Here is a 23,083-nt window from a genome sequence, read left to right as displayed (position 1 = left end):
AATTCCTTTTAGGGGTATTGAAGGTCAGCAGCTGCAGTGGCCATGATTTAATCTTTGAAGAGGTAGATGGTACATGCCAATTTCCAGTTGGCAGGGTTCCTTCTTGGTCATAAACTTGACCATGATTTGGGGGCAGGGGGGCATTTCATGACCATTTCATCCCACGGTGGTGAAAATGCTGGTTTTCAGGTCTGACAAAGATTTTGCTGACAGGGCATTCAATGTGCTGTTACTTGACTAGGCCATAAATAGTATCCAAAATTCTCTGGACCACTGTCTTTCTAGCCTCTTAGTCCAGGAAAACATTCCCTCTTACTGCTTCTTCCGGTATCTAGAGTTACACTGTTACCATCATTGATCTCATATGCAACTATATTTTATTTCATCAGAGGCTCAGTCACACATTTGGCAGTGTTGTTGCTGTTTAGTCGCTCAGTTGTGTCCGACTATTTGCAACCCCGTGGACTGTTGCCTGCCAGGCTCCTCTGTCCATAGGATTCTCCAGACAAGAAAACTTGAGTGTGTTGCCATTTCCTTCTCCAAGGTTTGCTCCTAGGGTGAAAGTGGAAAAGTGAAAGTGCAGTCACTCAGTGGTGTCCAAATTTTGACAAATCCATGGACTGTACCTGCCAGGCTCCTCCATCCATGGGATTTTTCCAGGCAAGATTACTGGAATGGGTTGCCATTTCCTTCTCCACTGGCAGTGTAAGAATCAGCAATTTTGTAAAATAGGTGAAATACAAAAACCATAGCCAGCAGTATTAGTAAAGTCATAAGTAAGAATTAAGCTAAGATCTTCCATTAGATGTAGCCCAGTATATCCCAGGTCATCTGACTTAGACTATTCTGTAATCATTATCTTTTAGGGAAATTGTATATTGGCACTGTCTATAAGGCACATAGCCCAGTTTTCTAGTGTTTTTAGACTGATTATCATTAGTATGATATAATTCTTCCCAACACAGAAGAGACTTTAAACCTAAATTACCATAGCCTGGTGTTATCTATATAAATCCATCCCATAATTGAGGGAGATATTTTCCTTTGCTGAAACTTTGCTTCTTGCTCTAATTGAGCTTTAGTAATAGAAGAAAACTCAAGTTCATGGCCAGGGTCAGAGCAGGCTTTACTGACCAGGTGAGGGGATCTCATCTAGTAATATCAATAGTGACCTATACATGACTATAACTTTCCTTTTAAAGTAAATTTCTTCAGGGCCAACCAATTTGAGCATTGGAGTAGAGAAATTCACCAAGGTAACCCAGAACCAAACACAGGTAATTGACTACAATCCCAACAATTGGATTGATTTCTAAAACTAGCATAGGATCATGCCTATGATAGAAAAATATTTGATTTATATGTAAAAGTCCAAGAAGTCAAGAAAACATTATAAATGATTATACAAATCAGGTCCAGCATCTTTGGCAAGCTGTTTATTTCTGATGTCTTTTTCTTGTCCTGGTGTAGTGCAGTTTCTCCTCTGATAATATGTCCTTCCCTCCAGGTTGGAGACAGTCCCTTAAATTATGTCTTTTTCCAGTCCTGTTTGTGGGTTGTGAGGCATCTGATCTTTGTCCAAAGGTAGGTTACTGAAATAAGCTTCAGAAACAAATTTAGGGTATCTTTTAATAATTCAATTAAATTTTAAATTAATATGGCAACCCACTCCAGTACTCTTGCCTGGAAAATTCCATGGACTGAGGAGCCTGGTAGGCTACAGTCCATGGGGTCACAAAAGTCGAACACGACTGAGCAATTTCACTTTCACTTTCACTTAACAGCAAAGAACTATCCAGGAAATGAGTCTTAGTAGATAAAGAACTTGATTAACAAACTGGGATTTAACATTCATTGAAACATCCTTTTCTCCCTAAAATCACCCTCGTTTTTACCAAATATAACCAAATTAAGACTAGTTTGTTTGTGAAATAGGTCTGGTCTCAATAAACTTGGCCTGATGCTATATATAACCATAACTAATCATAGAGTTTTTACTTTGCTGAAACTTTTATAGAGTCTCAGGCTGAACTTTCAAAACAAAACCTTTCAGGGCTAGGAAAGTCTTGCCAAAGGCTTATCACAGATTTCACCTAACACATCTATGTGAATTCCTCTCTTTTCAAGGTCTTAAAAATTCCTTGAGATTTCTGTACTTGTTAGTGACATAACTTTCTAACTTATCTGATAAAGTTACTGGAAACCTAAGAGTTTCCAATATCTGGAGGGGTCAGGTAGACAAGATAAATGTTTCCGTTTATAAAATATAATTTTACCAAATTATTGTCATAATTAGTTTGAGGGGAAGGTTTTCCCTACTCCCGGAAAACACGGAGTCAAACCCAGAACTTTTCAGATAGAAACCGTAAAAGTTATAAGCATATTTACCAGTTCAGTTCTTCTGTTAACCTTTGTAAAGTCATCAGGTTTCTCCTTAGAATAACAGAACATGTCAGAGTTTTAGGAAATCCATATAATTTCTAGGATATATATGTTAGTAATATTTACCATACAATATAACCTGAGAGGATTTATTACTCATTTGATAATATTTCCCATGTAATTTAACCAACCAAATAAACCCCCCGCAAATTAATTTAATATCTCTCTTTGGGATGTTTCAGGGGCCCTTTGAAGCATCCCAAAGGTAGCTAGATGTCAAAAGAACTTTAATAGAATTTGATTTAGGAAATTTTGTCCAAAAAAATCAAAAGGGTTTAGAACATTCAGTCAGATCTAGCCAATGCTGATGGGTGTGTCACTTAGCCTGCATATCTTACAATGGGTGTACATAAAGAGGCTCAAAGTCTAGTCAAAGTCGATTCCACCATCTTGGACCTAGTTGGTTTTAACCAGTTTTCCTATGACTGAGTCATTCCTAATGAAATCCATTTACCCAATGAATTTTAATCCAGTTTTAGAAAATCCTGATCATGTATAACTCTTTTCAGTAATTTTTTTTATATCTTCTTCTACTGAAAACCCATCTTAGTTTCCCTAAAGTATTTTCCACAATGAGGTACATTTCTGGTTGACAAATTTGTAATGGAATACAGTCTTATTTGACATCTAGTAAACCTAGGTACAACAGAAGTATTATTGATGGTTTGAAAAACCAGGTATTAACTTAATACTGAATATTTCCCAGTTCACATGAATCTGGAATTCATTTAGCTTAATTTAGAATTGTTTGCTTTGTAAAAACTTATATTTTTTAAGCCAATTAAATAGAACTCATTTACAAATTAATCTCAAAAATATTATCCAGATACAAAGACATACCAAGACAGACACATATTCAGACAGACACAATAGGAGATCTAGCTTCATTTTCTAAATTTAGTTGTAAATTAGATATTACAGTATAAAATTTACTAGTTTATAAAAAATAATTGGAATAAATAAAAATTTTAAAGTCTTCTTCCCATTTTTCCTCAGTCTCAGGAGTTAGAGATGGTCTACATAAGTGTTCCTCAGAGCTCTGGTCTCAAAGCACAGGGAAAGAAAATCAAGTTCTAACAAAATGGCGGCAGGCCTAAACCAAATGGTGGCCACACAAAGCCAAATGGCCATCACAAATTACAACACAGAAGACAGAGTATAAAACACAGACATAGACCTGGCAGTCCTAATCAGACACTCCCTTAAATACAAGATTACAGTCTCTCAGTAAACATCCTGTAGAGACATAGAACTTCAGACCCAAGTACTAACAGAGTAAATGAAAATATCTCAGGTCTTCCAAGATTTTAAAGGGAGAAAAGGAAGCCAGGTTGAAAGAAGAGGGGATGAGGTGGGAGAGGGGGCAAAATGGGTGAACTTTCTGATATCTCTTGCCACCTGCAGATATCCAGGCATTAAGGGACTTTACCCTGAGCCTCCAGAAAAGGGAAGACTGGAATTCAGCCCTGCCAGAAACCAGACCAGATCAGAACAGAACCAGAATTCCAGTTCTCTGCCAAGAAGAGGTGATCAGCCTCTGATCCTCAGCTCAGGCTGAGGCCCTTCAACCAGATCCTGCTCCAAGACCAGGGGACTAGAAAAAAAGGGTAGGATGGGAAAGGTTAAGGAGAGGAAAGCGAGAGGGGAGGCGAGAGAGGTCAATAAAGTCTCTCATTCCTTACCCAGTCTGGGCACTCTGGCTAGTTGTCTGCATCAGGAGGAGACCAGGGACAAAAGGGTCCCAGTTGAGGCCACTGGTCTGGTCCATCAGCAGGCAAGCTAGTCCCCAAGTACCCCAAGTGATCAGGATGTCAGTCGCTGCAAAGAAGAGAATCGCCATTTGTAGCAGGAAGGGGGACACCCCTCCCCCCCAATCAGGGCCCAAGACCATGCTCTTAGTCTAACACTCAGAAATGAACTGTCTGAGGAGACACATGTGCTGACAAAGCAAGAGATTTTATTGGGACAGGAACCCGGGGTGGAGAGCAGTAGGGTAAGGGAAACCAGGAGAGATGCTCTGCTTGCAATCTCATGTTTTATGGTGATGGGATTAGTTTCCGGGTTGTCTTTGCCCAATCATTCTGACTCAGAGTCCTTCCTGGTGGTGCACGCATTGTTCAGCCAAGATGGATGTCAGCAAGAAGGATTCTGGGAGGTGGGCAGACACGTGGTGCCTCCTTTTAGGAAACACAGAAGAGTTTCCCAAACTCTTCCGGTTGGTGGTGGCTTATTAGGTCCATGTTCCATACAAGGACCTCCCGTGGTAAAACAACTCATGCACATAGTTGCTATGGTGCCTGGCCAGGGTGGGCAGTTTCAGTCAGTGTGCTTCCCCAACACATTCACACCTCCCACTCTCTTCCCTGCAACAGAAGGAGAACCTCAAAGGGGGAAGGTGAGGGAAAGTGGGCAATCATTTCTCTATCTTCTCTCAGCTGCAGTGCCCACACACTCAACTGAAGTGCCTCAAATGAGACCACTATGAGGCCTGTTGCAGACTCCCAACAGCACCAAAGATTTCTGAGGGCCAGGAATAGCAGAGCCAAGGAGCTGGGAACAGGAGGCGTCTCTTGAGAATACACTCCCTGCCAAAGAAGAGACGCCTCTTCTCTTGAAGCAGCATTAGATTGACCGTAGGCTTTGTTGTTACAAGATGCGCTAAACCACCCGCCTCCAAGCGTTAGTTGCTCAGCTACTTCGGAGTGTTAGCAACCCCATAAACTGGGGTCCCATCAAGCTCCTCTGGCCGTGTAATTCTCCAGGTAAGAACACTAGAGTGGGTTGCCATTCCCTTCTCCAAGGGAATCTCCTCAACCCAGGGATCAAACCCTGGTCTCCTGCATTGCAGGCAGATTCTTTACCGGCTGAGCCACCAGGAAAGTCAAACCTCTCAGACAAAGGTCAGTTTTTTGCCTGCCTTATGAAATGGGAGCTGGGGACTGAACAGACTAGGTCAATGCAACTAAAGTAATGCACTCTTTCTTGCACACGCTGCTCTCCAGTATTTGGGCAGATTCTGGTTCTCAGAGGTCTGAGAGGACCTGCTGCAGATGAAGCAGTTGGAGGAAGGGGCGGTGTCTTCCTTATTCATGCTACTCTGTGTCCCTGCGATGCTGGTGCACTGAATGCTAGGAAGAGGTGGCAGTTCCAATTTCTCACTTTAAAACTTTATAGGTCGTGCAAAAATACTAAAGATAAGATGCAAAAGGGCGCAACTCCTCCCCAGGACAACCCCAGCGGGTGAGGCAGGCTCGCGCTCCAGAGAGCCGCGCCTGCGCACTACCGACTCTGAAGCACAGGCCATCTGAGGGAGGTGGGCGGGGCTGCCCGGCCATCCGGGTTCCCTCACTCCGCCCCCGCTGCATGAATGAGAGGCGCGGCGCCCGCCCCTCCCCCGCTGGGCCCGCCCCTCGCCGGGGCTGTGGCGCGCCGTCTGCAGCTGCCACCTCAGCCGCGCTCGGTTCAGCCAGACGCCCTCTGCTTACTGCCCGGAGCTGACGGTCCCAGCACGCTCGCCGCCGCTGCCCTCACGACAGAGTAAGTGAGCAAGCGAGGGTTGGGCCGCTGAGCACCGTCGCCCCCTGGTTTGGGGCGTAAGGGACCGGGCAGGTCCGGGTTCGGGATGCTGAGGAGACCGTGGGCCCGCGCCAGCCTCCCCCACTCACACTCCCGGCGCCTCGGCCGGGAGCTGGGACGGGTAGGACAGCGGCCCTGGGCCGGGAGGGGCGCGGAAAAGGGTCCGCGCACGAACAGGAGGGTGGTCCCGCACAAAGGGAGGCGCGGAGCTGTCACCGGGAGACCACAGAGATAAGGTTCGCGGCGCCCTGTGCGCCCAGCTAGCCCGTGCCCCGCGTCTTGTCCCCGGGCGTGGGAGCTGCTGGGATGTGCCCGGAGCGAGGACGAGGATGGCGAAGACGGCTGCCTCCCTGTTGGCCGTGGGAACGCGCCTTGGGGGGGCGCGGCGTGGCAGTGTTTTCCTGGTCCCCGTCTGCTCCTCCCCTTTCTTTGTGGCGTCTATCTCATGCCCGTTTGTCACTGGGTATAAGCTATGGTCTGGGATGAGACCTCTTGCCTCGCTTACTCATTAATGAAAGTCAGGTGCTGGCCTCGTATTTGTGAGTGGGGGGCCGTGTATGCTTCCACAGGCCAGAGAATTAAGGCCCCTCTTTTGTTTCCAGAGACTTAATGGTTTGTCTTTGACCTCCGAAATGAGCGAGTCGGAGATCATTTAAAGTGGATGAGGAAAAAAGGACATATTACTTCATCAGATCTTCAGCCAATTCTGTCTCTGGCATTTCTTTCAAACAGTATTTCTTTGTTTCTTGCTGCAAAACCAGTGGGTTTTGTTAATTAAAATATGTGTCTATATTCTCAATATATGTCTATATTCTCAGTATATCCAGAACAGTTGCTTTCCGGGTGTTGGTAAGTGGTCATATACTCATGTATATGTACATGAGAATAGTACATATAGAACACTGCTTTTTAGTTAATTGGTTGTTATGTCTGTATATTGATATACGTTGTCTATAGAAACGCTCCAGTATATCTAGGACACTTTTCTAGGCTCCTCAGTACAGGCAGATTTTGTTTCTTCCTGCCTCCCTGTGTTAATAAGAAGGTGGTCCAGCAGGTTCTCTCCGCCTCATTGCTTTTTTTTTTCCCCGTAATTCTTTGGCAAAGGGTTTTATTGCATATTTCCCTGGCATGCGCCCTTGCTTTGATCTGAATTTTCCTGTGCTCTGTTGTATGGTTGTGCAGCACCAGCTCAGTGGCACCTCTTACAGGACTATTGGAAAACAGAACACCTTTTTTTTTTTTTTTTTTTGTCCTCCTCCCCAGAGAGAGGAGGAAGCTCTGCAGTTTCCCACAGACTTTGGCTCTGTGGGGACTGACTGCCTGACTTTGTTGTCTCTGTGAAGTTATGAGGAGTCACAGTTGATATGGACCAATTAAAAAGATGCAGTTATAATAGCACCAGCTATTCCTTGCTGTTTCACTTGGACCTTTTTCTCTCTTAAACTAGATCTTATAAGTTTTAGAAGATAGTTGGTTGCATTTGCTGTTTCTTTTTTGTACCCTTAGAATTTTGCAGAGTGACAGGAAATTAACTAAACTTAGTGGTTGTAAGAAACATACCTCCAAATATTAATATATTTTTGTTATGATCTTTTGATTCAGAATAGAAGCAGTAAAAAAAAAAGTGAGGAGCTAATTAGAGGATATGAATAGTTGAATTGATTCAGTTTTAAGATTCCCTTTAAGGTTATTTTTAATAACATATATTTTAGTTCCTGGTAGTTTTTGGTGCAAAATGAAATCAAAACTAAGCAGTCTTCCATAGCATCTGTTTATGTATATTCCCTCTGTTGCAAACATTTGCTTTTAATTTGAAAGAGAAATTTTCCATTTGGTTGGAACAGGATCCATTATTCTTGGTAAAAATCTTACCTTATGTTAGCATAATCAAATTCTTTCTTTGTAAAAGTTAAAATTAATAAAAGTTGATTTTTCAATTTGAAATTTTGGTTTTATGATGTCAGATTTAAATAAAATTTTTATGAATTTAACTCAAAATAAGGCAACTTATGAATGAGTGCTTCATTAATTACATTAACTAGTGTCACTAATACTGAAGCAACCCAAATAACTTATGAATTGCCTGCATAAGATTTTTCTTTTTTAGGAAGCCTTTTGAAACAAATCATAAGGGGAAGTCTTAAATAAACAGCATAGTGTAACCGGAATTATCACTGAAATAGGCTTGCATAGTACTACAATATTGTGCAACTTTAATTTTGCAAGCATGACTTAACTATTGTTTGTACCAACAAAGGAAACTAAAAACATCCTGGCCTTGTTATTCAGCATTCTGTTAATCAAAATCTTTACCAGTCCATAGTTTTGCATTTTTGTAGGATGATTGAAGAAAAATTCCAAAGTAATATCTATATTGTCAAAATAGGTTACGAGCTGTTTTATTAATAAACATAATCTTTACATTCATTAGAAATACTAATATTGTTATGTTAGTGATAGTAATAGTATATGTGGTGACACTTCATTACCCAAACTGGGATACATTATCCTCCCAGCATTCTGTCAGTAATTGTTTTCTGGGAATTCCCTGGTGGTCCAGTGATTAGGACTCTGCTTACACTACAGTGGGCACGGATTGATCCTTGGTGGGGGAACTAAGATCCTACATGCTGTGCAGCCAAATACTAATTGTTTTCTGTTTCAAATGGCAGTTTATGCTAAAGTTAGTAATAATCTTATCATAATGTATTATTCAGTTCAGTTCAGTCACTCAGTCGTGTCCGACTCTTTGCGACCCCATGAATCACAGCACGCCAGGCCTCCCTGTCCATCACCAACTCCCGGAGTTTACTCAAACTCATGTCCATCGAGTCGGTGATGCCATCCAGCCATCTCTATCCTCTGTCGTCCCCTTCTCCTCCTGCCCCCAATCCCTCCCAGCATCAGGGTCTTTTCCAATGAGTCAACTCTTCACATGAGGTGGCCAAAGTATTGGAGTTTCAGCTTCAGCATCAGTCCTTCCAATGAACACCCAGGACTGATCTCCTTTAGGATGGACTGGTTGGATCTCCTTGCAGTCCAAGGGACTCTCAAGAGTCTTCTCCAACACCATAGTTCAAAAGCATCAATTTTCCGGTGCTCAGCTTTCTTCACAGTCCAACTCTCACATCCATACATAACCACTGGAAAACCCATAGCCTTGACTAGACGGATCGTTACAAAAGTAATTGCAAATTTGCATTGTTGAATGCAAATTGCCATTTGATATTGGAATACATTCTTAAATAAATGTGGTTATGTTAGACTATAGCAATGATGTCAGACAAAAAGCAAATTCCAGCAATTTTTTTTTTATTGGAGTTCAAAATGGGTCATAAAGCAGCAGAGACAACTCGCAGCATCAACAACGCATTTGGCCCAGGGACTGCTAACAAACATACAGTGCAGTAGTGGTTCAAGAAGTTTTGCAAAGGAGACAGAGCTTTGAAGATGAGGAGCGCAGTGGCTGGCCATTGGAAGTTGACAACAACCAACTGAGAGCAATCATCAAAGCTGATCCTTTTACAACTACGTGAGAAGTTGCTAAAGAACTCAACATCAACCGTTTTACAGTCATTCTGCATTTGAAGCAAATTGGAGAGGTGAAAAAGCTCAATAAGTGGGTGCCTCATGAGCTGACTGAAAATCAAAAAAATCATCATGTTAAAGTGTAGTCTTCTCTTATCCTATGCAACAACAAGGAACCATTTCTCGATCAGATTATAATGTGTGATGAAAAGTGGATTTTATATGACAACCAGCTCAGTGGTTGGACCGAGAAGAAGCTCCAAAGCACTTCCCAAAGCCAAACTTGCACCCAAAAAAGGTCATAGTCACTGTTTGGTGGTCTGCTGCCCATCTGATCAACTACAGCTTTCTGAATCCCAGCAAAACCATTACATCTGAGAAGTATGCTCAGCAAATCTATGAGATGCACTGAAAACTGCAATGCCTGCAGCTGGCATTGGTCAACAGAATGGGCCCAGTTCTCCTCCACAACACCACCTGACCATATGTCATACAACCAAAGCTTCAGAATTTGAATGAATTGGGCTATGAAGGTTTGGCTCAAACGCCATATTCACCTAACCTCTTGCCAACTGACCACCACTTCTTCAAGCATCTCAACAACTTTTTCCAGGGAAAATGCTTCTACAACCAGCAGGAGGCAGAAAATACTTTCCAAAAGTTCATCGAATCCCGAAGCACAGATTTTTACACAGCAGGAATAAAAAAACTTATTTCTTGTTGACAAAAATGTATTGATTGTAATGGTTCCTATTTTGATTAATAAAGATGTGTTTGAGCCTAGTTATAATGATTTAAAATTCACAATCTGAAACCACAACTACTTTTGCACTAACCTAATAGCAGCTTAAACTATATGAAATTGCCATTTTTTTTTTTTTTTTTAGATTGGGGAGTTATCAAAAATCAGTGGTTTCATATGGTTCAATTATTTTGAATTCTTAGCAGTTCTTTCTAGCATTTACCTTTATATTTATTTCATTTTCAATGTTTAAACTGCAATTCCTTGATTGTCTACCTTTGTATATTATCCATGGAGTTCTAGTTTGGAAGTTGAGTACTTAATTGTTCCACATAACCATCCTTCTATCCCCCACTCATATCTGTGCTTTACAGTTTTCAGTTAAGTCAGTTTTCAGTATTTATAAGACTTGGCAGTGTATCTATAATTCACAGATGAGCTGTATTGGATACGTATTACCTATTATGTTTCTTTCTTGTACAACTTTATTTCTCCTGAGTTAAATAATTGCCACTTTTGTTTGTTTTTCATTTGCCTAGTTTTCTTTTTACCAGTCACAAATTCTCCTCAAATTTTATGACAGAAATGATCATCTTTCAATATATTCAGATAATCTGTTTCATTTCTATTTCCTAGCTGTCGTATAGGACCTCCCTTCTTATCTTCTTGTGAATTCTCTTTGCTTTCCTCCTATGTTGCATCCTTGATTTCCTGGATCTTGTGTCTTCCTTATTCTTTAGTAGCTTCCTGAGAAAGAACATCTACAAACTCTGAAATTTCTTCCTGAATTCAGAAGCTGCATATCTAAAATGTCTTCATTTTACCCTCACACTTGAACGGGTGGCTTCACTGGATATTGAATTCTAGATTGAAAATTATTGTCTGTCTCTTGAAGGCTTCCAGTTGTAATCCCCATTCTCTTTTCCTCCCACTCTGAAAGACTTTAGGATCTTCTATTTATCCCTGGTGTTCTGACATTTCATAGTGTTCCTCAAAATGGTGTTTCAGGGTGTTCCTTTATCTTTCCTTTTGCTTGTAGGGCAGATAATATTTCCCTAAATATCTACATATATGTGCACACAGGCATACATACTATCTCACCCAACACTGCTATTCTTCATGATGTTGACATTCATCCATCAAGAGGTGCGGTCTTTGTTTCCTCTCCTTGAACCTGTGTAGACAACCTGTGCTTCCCAGGATGTTTTGGGTCTTGAGCCAACATCGTGGTTTAGGAATACAGTTGGATGATCAAAAGCAACCACCTTGAGGGGGTGTTTTATTTATTTATTTATTTATTTATTTTACTTTTAAATGAAATCATCAGTTTACTTTTGACTAGAAATATCAGTTAACACTAGAGAAAGTTTCTTTTAGCATTGAGGTGTCATCACCTCTGGAATCAACATCAAGACCATCAGTTGCATTTTTTTAAAAATCTGCCTTAGGAAGTGATAGAGCCGTTTATGACCAAAAAGAAACAATATGTAAGCTTCATGATTAAATACGTCATGACTAAGACAGACACATTATTGCAAAAATTTCTGTGATAAGAAGAGAGGCAAATGGAGTTATATAGACCAGGGCTTGTTTGGACATTGTCAGTGACTTATTGTTTATCTCAGGGATACATACTTTTAAATATTTTTTAACCCATGAATTTTTTTCTATTTACAGCTGCTTCACTCCTCATCTAGCTTTCCCCGTGGGCCCATATCATATAAGTTGAATATTACTAGAGAACTTCAGATTTAGGACTAAAAATCTGAAGTGGACTACTCTCATCACTGCCCCCAGAAAATTGCCAGATTCTTAATAACTTATAATTCTTAATTTTTGCCTATATTAATCTCTCCCCACTCTTTAACTTCATGAGCAGCCCACCCATCCCCATGCTGACAAGTAGGCTGTGTACTTCATTGAGGGTTTAAAAATTATCAGACAGATACTCCTCATCCTCTCCTCACCAAATCTATAAATCCACCTTGCTTAGGATCCTTGTTTTCTGTTTTCTTCCCATCAGATGCCAACTTGCCTCCCCACCTTACTCCCCGCTCAGAGCTAGTCGAGAACTTGACTTCTGCTTTTGTGCTCTCTTTCACATCCTCAACAACTTTCCAAGGCACCACCAATATTGGCATACATACATGCTCTGATATCTTTAAAAACAACAAAAAATTAAAACAACTTTCCCCTGACCTTACATCCATCCCTTTCTGTTTACCTTCATGGTTAAATGTCTCAAAAGAGTAGTCTACACATTTCCTCCCTATCTCCTCTGTACCATGTGTCACTCTCTGAAATTCTGTTGTTGACTGAATTTTTTTGTCTCTTACCCTCCACTGGACAGTGAGCTCCAGGAAAGCAAGACCTCGTCTATCCTGTTTACCACTATGTTCCTAGGACAGCAATTGACACAAGTACCTACTCAGTACATGGGCAAAAAAGGCATAACTGACATATTTAACCTGGTAGAATAGCTCTTTTTAAAAAATTTTCTAACAAGAAAATCAATTTTCATTTATTTTTTAAATTATTCTCTATTTTTTGCTATACTTGAAAGTTGAAAAATTAAGAAGACTGTATTAATGGTTGAATTTTACCTATGTTACATTACATTTCGTTCTTTCCTAAGTATAATTTAAATTGGCAGTCTTACACCTGGATTCTGGAGTCAGACTGATTGGAGTTGAATTTTAGTTCCTTTCACTTTTTGCCATATGACCTTGGGCAGATTAACCTCTCTGTTTCTTCATCTGCAAGATGGAAATAAGAAAGTACCCACCTCATATGTTGTGTGGGTCAAATGAGATAACATGTAAAATGCTAAACCAAGTACTTGACATGGTGGCTAATACAATGAAAATAGTTACAGTTATTGTTTGTATACTCTTCTTTGGTTTCTAATGTTTGATCTGACTTGGTCACTGTAGTTTTGGGTTTTTTTGGTCACTATAGTATTTTTATTTGAAGTATTTATATCTCATAGAGTATATTGACTATGAATGTGACTCTCTGTTTTTAGTTTTGTTGGGTTTTTTTCTAATTTCTTGCTCCTCTATTCCCCCCATTACCCTCACATAATATCAATAGATTGATTAAATGATCTTCATTGACAGATGAGCACCCCCTAGCACTTCCCAGCAGTTTGGTCATTGAGAAATCATTTTGATAACTTGATGAAATATTTTTATTTCAAGTCAAGTTCTGTACTTTGTTTATTTGGCTTGCCCAGAGGTGAGGCTGCTTCTCTGTGTTAATTCATGTTATTTTTCATTAAATTTTCTTATTTATGGTAATGGAACTTTTAAAACACCCAGTATGTCATCAAAAGATTTTTTTAAGTAGTTATAAGATACTATTCTTTTCACTTACTAGCTAGCTGGGAAGATAAATATATAATACAATACAAAATCCATTCTACAGGCCTCACTGAGGGATAAAGACAGGCTATGTATTAATAGAAGTCCAAAGTAGGGAGAGTTGTGTCCAGCCAGTCTTAAGGGAGTCTTAAAGCTTTTCCACGTATTATATTGTCTATACCCCTTATTTTCTGTCTTGATTTTTAATTTTAGAAATTGTTTCTTGAAGTAATTGACTTACCAATTACTCTGCCTGTTTCTTATCTAGGTAGGCAGTGGAGATGCCTCCAATTATCTGAGCATTTCAGACATTAGAGTGTATTATTAGATAAATTTAAGATACAAAAAGAATGCCGGATGGTTTCAAAGGAAATGTGAACACTAGTGCAAGCAGTCCTTTGAAAGCCAGCTGACTGAGCTTTATCTGCTCTGAAGGTAGGACTCAGACACTGTTCCATACTAGCTGGCCTAGAAACAACTGTCCAGTGGCCTTACTTTTGGTTGGGAAAGTCAGCCTAGGCCCTCCACCTGCTGTAAAGACAGTATGACACCAGATAGTTGCTCTGCACCTCCATGGATCTGAGTTGGAACAAACCTGAATGGCAAGGAAAGGAAGCTACTTTTTAGATAGCATTATAAGTAAACCTCATATTACATAGTGATTTTGCTCTGAGAAAGTATAATGCAACTTGAATATTTATAGATTCAACACTGTTAGGTGTATTTAGAGTTGCTTACTATTTTAGCAACTATAGAAGTTTGTGGCTTCTGTCAAGCATTAATTATACATGTCTTAAAATCATTTTGTCTATTATTTATGTTTTCCTAACTAGACAGGTGTTTGTATTAGATACAGTTCTTCTTGAGCAAACTTAATGTTATAATTATTTAATTAAGAACAAAAGAAGTACAAATATGGCACTGCAAGTATAATCAGTAGTTTGTTTGATGACAGTGTTTATTGAATTCTCAAAGTTAATTACTTCACTAGTAGTCTTACCAGTATGCTTTATGTTATCTTTAATTTTTTTTAATTTGGAGATTGAATGGTGCTGTATTACCTATTTGTTAAGTTCATCTAGGCAAACCAAAATATTATAAATTACTCGTGCCTCTTTATTGTTCTCTCCAAACTCTGAGCATGAAAAATTTTGCTCAGTGGTATTAACTTGAAATATCCAAATAGGCTCTTCATCTTAGACTGAGAGAAAAAGTTTGGCAAACATCAAAGTATGAGCCAGTATAATTTATGGAAAATTGGTGAAAACGTAAATCAAAAAGTGTAGGCTTTCATTCTTTTCCTTTAGTGCAAAAGAAATTGTGAAACTTCTTCAGAAGTGTGTTGGAAATTTCATGCTTGGCTATAATTAAATAAAAGATTTTACTTAAATTTATTAACTGTCCTTGAAAGCAGTCCAGAGGAAATTTTGTGGTAGTAAGATTTTTATATATATATATAATAGAACAGTATATCAATAGCCAGAAGCAATATTGTACCCAGAAATCATCTTTTGCATTAGCTAACCTATAGGGAAAACCTTTCATGTCAGTATCTTTTTGGCTTCCCAGTTGGCTTAGTGGTAAAGAATCCACCTGCCAATGCAGGAGATGTGGGTTCGATCCCTGGGTTGGGAAGATTCTCTGGAGCAGGAAATGGCAACCCACTCCAGTATTCTTGCCTGAAAAATCCTCCTCTTGCAGAGGAGCATGGCAGGCTACAGTCCATGGGGTTGCAAAGGAATCGGACACAACTTAGCGACTAGACAACAACGTCAGAATCTTTACACGCATTTCTTCTTTACTTCTTACAGCATCCCTCAAAGGATTATTAATTAATGATAAAGTAAAAAGTCAAAGCAGTAAGCTGTTTAGGTTCACACAGTCACCTGGGTCAGGTTTAGAACCCAGGCTTTTATTCTCCAACCTACCACATGTCTCAGTTGATATTGTCAACTTTCACAAGAACACAGATCTTTTCTATTCAGTCAGTATCTTGCTATTCAGTTGGGGCTTCCCTGGTGGCTCAGATGGTTAAGAATCTGCCTGCAATGCAGGATACCTGGGTTTGATCCCTGGGTTGGGAAGATCCCCTGGAGAAGGGAACGGCTACCCACTCCAGTATTCTGGCCTGGAGAATGCCATGGACAGAGGAGCCTGGCAGGCTACAGTCTCAAAGAGTCAGACACCGCTAAGTGACTTTCACTTTCACGTGGTATCCTGCACGGGGACTTTTGGAACAATCTGGGGTAGGGGGTGCACACCAAGTGGCTTATGAGATCCTAATTCCCTGACTAGGGATAGAACCAAGGCTATGGCAGTGTAATTGCCAAGTCCTAACCACTGGACCACCAGTGAATTCCCTGAAAGACTATTGATAAAGGAAATTTAGAGACCTTTGTAGAAAATGGCTGGCAAATAAGGAGACATTTGGGGAGCATAATATATTTTTTATTTCTTTTGATACTCTTGAAGTAATTACCATTATAGAACTTTTGCAGTAAATAAAAGTGAGGTAAATAAAAATGATTTGTTAGAATGCAGCAAAGAGGCTGTATAGTTTTCTAGCATTGCTGTAACAAATTACTACAAAATTGATGGCCTGAGACAGTAGAAATGTAGTTTCTCACAGTTTGAAAGGCCAGAAGTCTGAATGAAATCAGAGTGTCAACAGAGTTGCTGCATTCCCTCCAAAAACTAGGAGAGAATCCTTCCTTGCTTCTTCCAGCCTTTCATGGCTCCACACATTCCTTGGTTTCTGTCTACATAACTCCATTCTTTGCTTCCATGTTCACATGGTCTTCTTTTTGTTTCTTAAAAAGACATTGTCATTGGGTTTAGAGTCCACCTGGATAATCCAAAGCTCACACAATTCAGTTCAGAATGCAAACTGTGATTTCTGTTTTCTGTGTTTCAGTTTTCTCTATTTCAATTCACTGCCTCCATCTGTTTAGAACTCCAGAATTATATAAACTCCACAGTTTTGAGGAGAGGAAAAAGTTGTATTCCTAAAAAAATTTTTTTAATGTATCCTATAAAACTTCTTGGTTTTTGCCATGGGTTTTCAGTATTGTAACCTACCTCAGGAATAAAACTTAATATTTCACAGGTGTCAGATTTCTTAATCTGTTCTGGCTGCTATAACAAAATACCCGTAGAAATTCCTCATAATTCTGAAGGCTTAGAAATCCAACACCAGCAGTTTCAGTGTCTGGTAAGGGCTCACTTGCTGGTGCATAGATAGTATTTTTCATTGTCTTTTTGCTATGTCCTCCTGTGGTGGAAGGGGTGAGGAAGCTATCTAGAGTCTTTCTTTATTGGGGCCTCTTATATAAGGGCATCAATCCCATTCTTGGGGGTGTCACCCTCAACACTTAATCACTTTCAGATACCATTACATTGGGGATTAGATTTCAGTGTGTGAATTTGCGGAGCAGTGGGAGATATTTGCTTATAGCACAATTTTTAGCACTAACCATATGATACAAAGAGAAAATTGATATTTTCCATATAACTCATTCAGTTTCTAAATAAGCACTGCAGTGTTAACTTTTTCATTGATCCATTTATTTTCTACCCGAGATTAATATTACTAAATAGATTGACCTGTACTATTTTTCAGGTTTCTCTGCTAATGAAGTTCTTTTTAATTTTTTTATTATAAGTAACTGTAAATACATTCAAAAATAGGTCATTTATCCTATTTCCTTTTACTTTGTTTGCTGAGGTATTTTAAAGCAAATCCAAGGCATTTTTGTACATATTTCCTGACATACTTCTATATGCATCTTTTTAAAATAAGGATGTTATCTTATAGAACCAAAATGCTATTCTCGTACCTAATAAAATTGACAGTTACTCCTTGGTATCATCTAATAGCTAGATGCTGTTAAGGTTTGCCTGATTATCTCAAGGATATCTTTTTTCAGAGATGATTTGTTCACACCAGGATTTCAGAGTCCACAGATCATGTTTGGTCATTTTGTGCCTCATGCCTGTTTTGATATAGGGCAGTTTCTCCTTCCTTTCTCCCCACTTTTTCTTTGTGCGTCATAGACTAGTTACAGGAACCAGGTCAATTGTCTTATGGAATTTCTCATATTTGAGATTTGATTAAAACAGATTTAAGTTTTTTAGCAAGAATGCTTAGGAGATGCTTAATATTGCATCACATCCAGAGTCCTGCTGGGGTAGTGGGGTAGTTCTGGCTACCTCACTTCTAGTGATGCTAAAAGACCACACTGATGGTCATGTCAGCATCCTTTGTGGCAAAATGATAATTTTCTTTTAAAAAAATTTTTATTTATTTATTTATTTTTGGCTGCACTGGTCTAAATTGCTGTATGCAGGCTTTCTCTAGTTGCAGCCAGTAGGGGCTTCCCTCTAGTTGCAGTGCTTGACCTTCTTGTGGGGCCTTTCTTGTTGCAGAGCACAGGCTCTAGGCAGGAGGGCTTCAGTAGTTGCAGTGCGTGGGCTCAGCTGCTGCAGCTCGTGGGTTCTAGAGTGCAGTGTCTGTAGTTATGGCTCAAGGGCTTAGTTGCTCCTTAGCATTTGGGGTCCTCCTAGAACAGAGATGGAACCCATGTTCCCTGCACTGACAGTCAGATTCTTAACTGCTGGACCACCAGGGAAATCCCCAAATGGTGATTTTCTTATCCTGTCCTCTCTTCTACATTTATTATCAGGAGTTCTATATAGAAAGACCTGTATATCATCAACTAAGACTGTTTTGGGTTACTCTGAAATATATTTTGTATGAGAGACTGCCAAGGAATCTTACACTGCTAATGTTCTTGATAAGAGATAATGAATTTGAATCTGGATAAAAGGAATTGTGTAATCTTTTGTTTTAATAAATATATGATGAACTTCTGAGTACTGTAGTAAAAATGTGAATGATTTTTTTTTTTTTTTTTTTTTTTTGCTGCTCTGGGTCTTCATTGCCACATGTGGGCTCTTTGTTGCAGCATGCAGGCTTTCTCTAGTTGTGGCATGTGGGCTTCTTTTGTTGCAGAGCACAGGTTCTGGAGCAAATGGGCTTAGTAGTTGTGGCACACAGGCTTTTCAGTTGCCATGCACGGGCTTAGTTGGCCTGCAGCTTGTGGGATCTTAGTTCCCCGACCAGAGATCAAACCCATGCACCCTGCATTGGAAGGCAGATTCTTAACAACTGGATCATCAGGGAAGTCCTTGTTTTTTTTTAACAATTGACAATGTACACTCTAATTGCTCTGGAAGTTACAGATAAAGATAAATGAAAGGCTTTTATAAATTAAAATCAAGCAGCAAAAAGGAAAGAGTACTAACTAGATTAAAATTTAAAAACTGGAAGAGAAAATAAAAAAATAAAAATTGGAAGAGAATAGACCTAATATTTTGTAATAACTATAAATAGTATAAATAACCTTTAAAAATGACTGTATATCTGTAGCTTATACATTATTGTACACCATCTGTACTTCAATTTCTTATTTAATTAATTTTTAAAATTGAAAGATTTCCAGAGTCAGCATGACCCAGTCCTTGAATGTCCAATTCATTCACTCTTAGACTGAGCTTTTCACATAGTATATCCCTAACATGTAGTGAGTGTTTTCATGAGATTGTGTCTAGACTAAAGAAATCAAGGTTATGTATTATAGAATTAATGCTTAAATACCTTCAAAGGCAGGGAGAATTCTTCATTGAATATCATTCTTTTTCTTTAAATTGTACTTTATGGGGGAAAAATCCTTTGATTACTATTTCTCATAATACCTTTTGTTTAACTTCATGTCTTGACATTCTTATTCAGTAAAATTACTGAGTAAAGTCATGCAAATATAAAGCCTTACTTATTTTTCTTGTTTCATTTTACTTTAAGCCAGTCGTGTTTATTTATCTTCTGAATCTGTGTATTCTGGGGAAAGTAACTTTGATATCAAATGGAAATTAAACAGGTGTTTTTAGCTTCATAACCATCTCTAGACAACCTCTAATCATATTTGAGAGATCATTAAATGTATGTGCTGTTATGATTTGTCTCTTGGCAAAATATTGCTATGATTATGCTGTTTTATTTTAAAATAATAGTACTATGGGTCTTTTCTGAAAGATAAAGAATGCCTTTATAGAGGGATGCCTCAAAAGACCATAGATAAAATCAGTATAATCATTTTTAGTCAGTTGAGCTGATTATTCCTCATCAGGACTCCAAAATGGTTTTAGTGCTGAAAATTACATTTCCCTACCTATTGAATTAAAACAGATGATTGCGAAACACTTACTCTATGCAAGTCATTATGCTTAGTGCTGAGTAGTATGGTTGCTTTCACTATTCAGATAAAGAAGAAAGTACATACTTCTTCAACATCCATTTATGATAAAAAGTCTCCATAAAGTGGGCATACAGGGAACCTATATCAACATAATAAAGGCAATATATGACAAGCCCACAGCTAACATCATTTTTAACTGTGAAAAGCTGAGGCATTCTCTCTAAAATCAGAAACAAAATACTACCAGAAGATTACTAGAACTCAATAATGAATTTGGTAACATTGCAGGATAAAAATTAATACATGGAAATCTCTCGCATTCCTCTACACTAACAATGAAAGATCAGAAAGAAAGATTATGAAAGCAATCCCATTTACCACCCCATCAAAAAGAATAAAATACCTGAAAATAACATGCCTAAGGAGACAAAAGACATGTACTCTGAAAACTCTAAGAAGCTGATGAAAGAAATCAAAGATGATATAAACAGAAAGATATACCATATTCTTTGATGGGAAGAATCAACATTGTCAAAATGACAATACTCCCCAAGGCAATCTACAGATTCACCGCAATCTTTATCAAATTGCAAAAACAAAAACAAAAATTTTTGTTAATTTGTATGGAAACACTAAAGACCCCAAATAGCCAACGGAATCCTGAGTAAGAAAAACAGAGCTGGAGGAATCACATTCCCTGACTTCAGACTTTACTACAAAGCTACAAGTATGGTACTGGCCCAAGGACAGAAATACAGATCAATAAATCAGGATGGAAGGCCCAGAAATAAACCCACACACTTATAGTCAGTTAATTTGTGATAAAGAAGGCAAGGATATTAAATGGGGAAAAGACAAGTTTCTTCAGTAAGTGATGCTGGGAAAACTGCAAAGCTACATGTAAAAGAAGGAGATGAGAACATTCCCTAACACTTATACACAAAAACAACCTCAAAATGAATCAAAGACCTATGTGTAAGGCCAGACACTATAAAACTCTTAGAGGAAAACATAGAACAGTCTTTGACATAAATTGTAGCAATATCTTCTTTGATCCATCTCCTAGAGTAGTGCAAGTAAAAACAAATAAATGGGACCTAATTAAACTTAAAAGCTTCTGCACAACAAAAGAAACTATAAACAAAATGAAAAGACAGCCCACAGAATGGGAGAAAATAGTTACAAACAAAGCAGTCAACAAGGGATAATCTCCCAAATATACAATAAAATAGCTCATGCACTGTATATCAAAAACAAAACCCAGTCAAAAAATGAGCAGAAGATCTAAATAAACATTTCTCCAAATAAGACATATAGATGGACAAAAAGCACATGAAAAGATGCTCAATATCACTAATTATCAAAGAAATGCAAATCAAAACTACAATAAGGTATCACCTCACACCAGTCAGAATGGCCATCATCAAAAAGTCTAAATGCTGAGTAGATGTGGGGGAAAGGGAACTCTCCTAACTCTGTTGGTAGCAATGTATTAAAAAATTGGTACAACCACTATGTATAACAGTATGGAGGTTCCTTAAAAAGCTGAAATTAGAACTGCCATATGATCCAGCAACCCCTCTCCTGGGCATATATCCAGAGAAAACTATAATTTGAAAACAACATTCACCTCAGTTCGTTGCAGCACTGTTTACAATAGCCAAGACATGGAAGCAACCTAAATGTCCATCAACATCAACAGAGGGGTGGATAAAGATGTGGTACATATATACAATAGATTATTAATCAACCATGAAAAGATTTGAAATAATGGCATTTACAGCAATATAGATGGACCTAGAGATTATTATACTAAGTGAAGTAAGTCATACAGGGAAAGACAAATACCATACCACTCATATGTGGAATCTAATTTTTAAAAATGATGAACTTATTTACAAGTTCATTACTTACTTACAAATGAACTTATTTACAAAACAGATGTCAAAAAAGAAACATGGTTACCAACAGGAAAAGTTAGTGGGGAGGGATAATTCAGGAGCTTGGTTAACAAGCAGACACTACTATATATAAAGTAGATAACTAGCAAGGACCTAATGTATAGCACAGGGAACTCTACTCAGTATTCTATAGTAATCTTTATGAGAAAAGAATCTGAGAAAGAATGAATATATGTATGAATAAATCACTTTGCTGTATACATGAAACTAATACAACATTGTAAGTCAATTATATGCCAATACAAAATTTAATACAAAAAATTTTTTTCATATGTATTTCTTTTATTCAGATTCAGAGAACCCTCTGGAAATATGTGTTTCAACTGTGTTGTCTCCTTACCCTCATTTGCAGCCAGAAGCCTCTGTGCTTATGCCCCACCATGCAGCCTTTGTCCAGTTCCCCATAATACTTACTGAGTATCTTTTAAGTGCCAGGTATTGTTTAATCTGAATTTATAGAAATCCCACGTCTCACGGTAAGACAGTCTTGTTGAGTAACTCCACTACATTTAATGAAGTTAAGGTATGGGTAACATCTGAATTTATTAGATCTGAGGTTGTAATTTTAATATTCTTTTTCTGACATTTTATATATTATCTGACTTAAAGATTTCTGTAAAGCTGAAGAAACCTCACGAGGAAGTTCAGGACTTTTTTCGGGCTAAGATAACTAACCACAAGTGCAATGAAATCAGTAGATCAGAGGCTGCATTTAGATTTTATTCAGACTAACTTCTAACTCTTGAAAACCTAAGCATATATTTTTACACAGTAAGTTGCAAGTCTATTTTTATATAGGCAAAAAAGAAATAAGGTGATGTGGTGGAAAGCATGTGGCATTTAAGTAAGTTGTTTCTTTTTTTTTTTTTTAAGTTGGAATTTAAGTAACTTAAGTGGCCCTGTGTGTTAGTAGCTAAGTCATGTCTGACTCTTGTAACCCCAAGGACTATAGCCTGCCAGGCTCCTCTGTCCATGGGATTTCCCAGGCAAGAATACTGGGGTGGGTTGCCAATCCCTTCTCCAGGGGCTTGATCTTCCCAACCCAGGGATCAAACCCAGTCTCCTGCATTGCAGGCTGATTCTTTACCATCTGAGCCACCAGGGAAGCCCTTGTGTGGCCCTACTATTTATTAACTGTTTGGCTTTGGTGAAGTACTACCTCTCTTAGCCTCAAAAGGAACAATTATAATGGAATCTTTCAGAATTGTTGAATTT

General features: G+C 38.7%; 1 protein-coding gene across 1 annotated transcript in view; it reads left to right on the top strand.

The window, feature by feature from the left end:
* The first annotated feature begins 5,850 nt into the window (after positions 1 to 5,850).
* The window catches only part of RNF24 (ring finger protein 24), a 105,109-nt gene continuing 87,876 nt past the window's right edge, over positions 5,851 to 23,083 (top strand). Inside the window, exon 1 of the mRNA XM_020877075.2 lies at positions 5,851 to 5,979. The gene's annotated coding sequence lies outside the window, so the exon portion shown is untranslated. The remainder of the gene's footprint in view (positions 5,980 to 23,083) is intronic.

This window comes from Odocoileus virginianus, chromosome 9, assembly GCF_023699985.2.
Source record: "Odocoileus virginianus isolate 20LAN1187 ecotype Illinois chromosome 9, Ovbor_1.2, whole genome shotgun sequence".
Lineage (NCBI taxonomy): Eukaryota > Metazoa > Chordata > Mammalia > Artiodactyla > Cervidae > Odocoileus > Odocoileus virginianus.
Note: the sequence above shows the minus strand (reverse complement) of the source record. Positions and strands in the feature narration are given on the sequence as shown.